Here is a 6,000-nt window from a genome sequence, read left to right on the forward strand (position 1 = left end):
CTTGCAGCATCTGGGACTGCTGTTCCCAGCATGATGGTCCTGCTGCTACCTAAACTAGTCCTGGTGAAAATTTCTAGGATGTGTAAATAGGCATTGCTTCCTTTGATATTTCCCACTCTTTGTATTTTGACATAGCAATGGGAGTGTGTGTGACCCTGTGATGCAGCATGGCACGTAGGCAGTAAGCAGCACTGGTCTGTAGATATGTGCTCGGTCCTTTGCGCACCTGGTACCTGTGTGTGAAGAAAGGGCGAAGACTTAGTGTTGTTTCTGCTGTGCCTATCTCTAATGGTTCACACAAGCAAACTAAGTTTGGGACTATTCAACACTGAGTTTATTCCTCTGAAATGTGACAAGATGAAAATTATTTTTTTCTTACCTGACAGAGTTGCCTACTTACATATGTATCATCACATCTGTTTAGTGATAAATATAAACACTGGGTTTTGTTTTACTAGCCCTGCAAAGCAAGGAAACGAGGAGATAAATTGTATTTTCACTGAATTCCAACCGACTACATCTACCTGAGGCATTAAAAGTCTACATACTACTGCATTCTTATTACTGGTGACAGTTTATCAACCAGAAAGGATCAAACTTGATTTTCAGAGTCCAGGCTAGAATCTTACTGGGCTGAAATCAAGAAATACCTTTCAAGTTGACAAGCGCATAAGGCAGCCTCAAAGCACCAAATGTACATACTTGTTTTGGAGAATAAGATCACTGAGGTTAATATTGCCATCCAAATAAAGAGGCCAGGTTTGCTTAAGAAACTTTGGTAATCTGTGGATACAGGCATACTCCATACTGTAAAGAAAGGCAGGAAATCTTCATGGTCCCTGTCAATCAGGAATAAATCGGTCTCACTTCAAATCTGGGGATAAGTTTGAACCTATGCTTTTGAAAGAGACACCAGTGAAGCACCTGCCCAAGAAACTGGTGTGTGCTATGTTGAAGTGCAAACCTCTGCAACTAATGCATTTCTAGCTACTGCTTAGAAGAGAGGAGACCAGACCATTACAATACAAATGACTAATTCTAAATGGAAAAGGAATGGAAAATAAAACAAGTTTATTCCTGTGTCTTGCAAGCAATTACCTCAGCTCCTGAGGAAGTAACACAATGTGCAGTTCATCTATTAATGCTGATCTGCTATTGTCTCGAGGGTACTGAGGGCTGTGCAGACCTGCACATCATAGATCTAACAATTGAGGTGAAATCAGGCTTTGACCTAATAGAACAGAAAACCTAGCAGATACCTGGGTTTCCAAGCCACAGGCTGGCTTCATTGGAAAGCTAAATTAAATTTAACTGATTTGTGCTAGCTTTTCTGCCCAAGAGCTGTAGTGTTGTACATTGTTTTAGAAAGTGTTTACAGGCTGGAGAAACGGGCCAACAGGAACGTCATGAAGTTCAACAAAGGGAAATGCAAAGTCCTGCACCTGGGAAGAACAACCCCAGACACACGGACATGCTGGGGGCCAACCAGCTGGAAAGCAGAAAGGACCCTTGGGGTCTTGGTGAGCACCAGGCAGCAGTATGTCCTTGTGGCAAATGGTGTCCTGGGCTGCATCAGGAGGAGTGTTGCCAGCATGTTGAGGGAGGGGATCCTTCCCTTCTGCTCAGCACTGGTGAAGCCACACCTGGAGTGTGGGGTCCAGTTCTGGGCTCCCCAGTACAAGAGAGAAGTGGAGCTATGAGGGAAGAGTCTAGTGAAGGACAGGTAAGATGACTAAGGGACTGGAGCATCTCTCCTGTGAGGAAAGGCTGAGAGAGCTGGGACTGTTCAGGCTGAAGAAAAGGCTGGAGGGGATCTCACTGATGTCTCCCTACCTGAAGGGAGGATGCAAAGAGGACAGAGCCAGGCTGTTTTCAGTGGTGCCCAGTGGCAGGGCCAGAGGCCATGGGCACAAACTGAAACACAGGAGGTTCCCTGTGAACATCAGGAAACTTTTTTTTTTTACTGTGCGGGTGCCTGAGCACTGGCAGAGGTTGCCCAGAGAGGTTGTGGAGTTTCCATCCCTGGAAATGTTCAAAAGCCATCTGGACATGGTCCTGGGCAAGTGCCTTTAGGTGGCCCTACTTGAGCCAGGGAGGTTGGACCAGATGACCTCCTGAGGTTCTTTCCAATGTCAGCCATTCTGTGAAGTTACACTGAAATGAAGCTTCTACATATGGTTAGCTTTTGTGGAACAAGTGCTTTTAATGCTTTTCTGCTGTGAAACTACTATTAATACATCTGATTATCAAAATCTCTTGCAGGCTAAATAAGAGCTTATTGGCACTGAGTTATTAGATAGAGTTCAGAGATGTCATATTTTCCTATTGTTGTGCCAAAGCTATTAAAGTTGCACCTGAAACTAACAACTCTAAACAAGCAGTCTTTCTTTGACTTTACTGTAAGAAAGATAAAGTCCTGTTCTTCAAAGTCTGTTTATGGATTGCTAGTTTTAATTAAAAAAAAAAAAATCTGACTTTGCACAACTGCTGCTCTTTAACATGCACAGTTATAACTGGTTTGTGCTCTGTATTTAAAACAAAGTGCAGAAGACAAAAGTAGAAGTGATACTAGCTTTTTTTTTCAGAATGCCTGCAGCTATGATTTTCCACTCAGTAAAGATTTTTTTTTTGACCTAAAGGAATGAAGAGTAGGCAGATGCTCAGAGAACAAGTGATAAAGATCTAGGAAGATTTTAAGACCTGCAGCTCATGACAAACTAAAATCCTTTACAAACAGATTTACAATTAGCTGCTTAGCTATATTCTGATGAGAGTTCTGAGGACTCAAGGAATTTTCAGTGGTTCAGAAAGAGAACTTAACCTTCTCCTAATATGCCTCATGTTCTGTCAGCTATGCAGAGGCAATGGAAAACATTTGTCAAAACAGATGACAGCGCTAGCCCCCCGCCATTGAATACAAATGGTAAGTTCAAGGTCCAGTTAATGGTGGGTGAGCCAAGAAACATTTGGAAATTTAGTTTAACATTGAATATACCCCAAAGAATACACTATTACAATTCCAGGACTTCTTGGCTATGGCCAAACTCTGAATACTGCAAGAAGAGTCATTTCATAGTTTACACTTCCAGCCAGAACAAAGAACTGCTGAGGTGCATGAAAAGTAAGATGTAGCAGTTAACATGGTTTTCAAGATTTTTGAAAAGACATGTTCAACAGCTGGTTCAGTCCAGCAGAACATTTTTTTGCCCAGTGTTTCATGGTAGTCTACTATGCCATTCAATTGTTCTTCATATACTAAAATAAATATTATCTTAAAAGCAATTATGTGTATAGAATATACTGAGACTAAATGTGAAAATATCTGGTTTTCCTATTTAAAAAAATGCTGGCATGTTGCACTAAAGTTAAGTTTCACAGAACAGTTAGGTAAAATGTGGAAACTATGATCTGCGTAGCTGAAGTGTTTGTACTTACTGGTGGCATGACTACTAAAAGCAAAACATAGTTGTGGAGAAGCTTTCTTACATGCATCCAATGAAACAGGTACTGGGATAATTTGTGCTGATTAACTTAATGCAAAAAGTTCTCTGATTTAAACAATACACTGTTAAATAAGCTGTTGCTTGCCTGAGTTTGAAATATGAACATAGGAAAAGCTCCTACAAAATGTTTGCAATAGTGACATTGGTGCTTTATGTTGTCCCTAATCAAAATGCTAGTTATTTAATTATGTATTATTCTATAAAGGTAGGGTTTTTTCTATGGAGGGGATACAATGGAAGCATACAGTGCTACTCACTGCAATGCAGTAAGTGTGATCGTGTACTGCAGCATCTCTGTCTCTACCTATGCATCCTTTGCCTGCATGTTAGGAATTAGGCATCAAAGACCAGAAGTGTAGCACTGAAAATATAAATAACTTCTTAGTCTTACACACAAGTGCCTGTCATCAGGTTCAGAATATTTCTTCCCAGTTGTACCTTGCTGCACTCCCTTCTTCCTTCTGCACGCTGCAGGGGATGTGCAGCCTCAACTTAAAATCAAGAGCAAGGACTGAAAGATAACTAACGTGCCTGGTAGTTGTCAGATGACCCATATTTGCTTTCCTCATATTAACATTCATAAGGATTAGTTAAGGTTACCAGACCTACTCTTACATTTTTCTTCTAGAATTTCTTGAATCTATGGGGTAAGCTTTTAAACTGATAAGTGAAAGCCAGGTTACTGTTAACTGTATCTTAAGGTAAGCTGTTAAACACTCACTGTTATTACTTTTTTATTTAGAGTTGTAAAGAAGTGTTCACATGCACTATACCCTGTGGAACTTGCATGTGTGTATGAAATGATGGCACATACTTAATTTCTATATCTGTAGTTTCAGATTGGACCTAGAGACCGTACTTAAAACCCAACTAATCTTAAAAAGATGTGAAATTCTTCCTCCTGAAAACCCCTGTGGTCTTTATGCAGCAAATGTGGCCCATATGTCACCATTACTTCCTGCAAAGCAGAACTGGGAGATAGGTGAAAAAAAGCTGTTAAGTTTTCTCTATAAGAATTAGGCACTGGAGATCGGTGCAAGAGCAACATGCAGATTGTAATATTCAACTCTTAAAACACTGTATGCTCCAAATAACTGTGGCAGATGTACAATAAGGCACATAGAGATGTGGGAGGTAACCATTAATACTGAGGATCTTCTTGACCGATAACAGCTTGCTGTTGTGGCTGTCTCGGGAGGATCACTATTACTTGGAAGCAGCACATTTCTATGTCTCTCTTCTTGACACTACCTGGGACTCATTAAGTCTGCTGTTACCTAAATGTTTCTATAGACAAGAAAAAGGCTGCGGAGATCCAGATTGAATGGCAAAGAATTATGGTTGCCATAATATGGTAAACATTATTTGTTTATAGATGACACTTTTTTTGGTTGAAACTTTCCCTGTGCAGTTTGACACTAACAAAAGTCATTCTGGATGGAAGCAGTTGAAAACAGTATAAGGGAATGAAGATGGATGTATAAAACTAGAAAAGAACTCCTTTACATATATCCATCACTTAGAAAAAAAAAAAAATCTATAAGTGAATTGCATTTTCAGAATTTGTCTAAATAACAAGGTATTTCTTGGTTTTTGTGAACATGTTCAGTACTGTTCAAACAGAAGAAATGTTGTTTTCCATTAATACATCTATAAACCTAAGTTCTTCCACTTTAATCTTACAGTGACAATAATACATTTTATTTTGTGATTTGCTGTGGCTATTAATCCTATAAGCTTAGCTCATTTTGTTAAAACAATTGAAATTTAGCAACTCATCTACTTTATGCTTCTAGTCAAATTTGATCCTCTCTACTTTTGACTTGTTAAATTCTGTGAGAAAGAACAAAGGTGGCCTCCTGTTTCTTATGCAGGACCAACTTATCAGATAATTCAAGGTCTGATAAAATATCTCAGTGAATCCAGCTGTATGCAGTAAGCATTACTGTTACTAGGGCTATGTTAGAATGCAATTCCCAATTGTTTTGTAAACAGCATCAATATGCTATGCTTAACAAGTACCTCCTTCTCCTGTAGAATATGGTTTTGGGTTTGTTTTGAATTTTAAAATGTACCATGTCATTTTAACTTGCTAAGTGGTGTCATTTACTATCTGTTTGAGTGTGTTGGCATCTTGTGAGGACTGCATTTGAGCTTTCTTCCCTTAAAATACAGTCAGTTCTAAGAAAGCAGCACTATTCTTGTGAAAACAGCATTTATATATTTATCTTGCATATTTATCCTCAGTATCATCTTACTGGGGACATGTTTAATCTGCCAAAAGATCTTCTGAACTCTGCAAACCGTTCTGCAGTTCAAATTTCTCATGCAAATCCACATGACTTCAGGTAGGTAGAGAACTTCAGGTTCTCTAAGCACATTATCTGCAACCAACCTTACAGTTTTCTGAGCCTTATGACGGCTGCGTATTCAAAGCACTGTTCATTTATAATACTTGTCATCTAGTTAGGCTGCATAATTTCAATCTAGGCAGTTT

The sequence above is a fragment of the Phaethon aethereus genome (assembly GCF_964289735.1).
Source record: "Phaethon aethereus genome assembly, chromosome: 4".
Lineage (NCBI taxonomy): Eukaryota > Metazoa > Chordata > Aves > Phaethontiformes > Phaethontidae > Phaethon > Phaethon aethereus.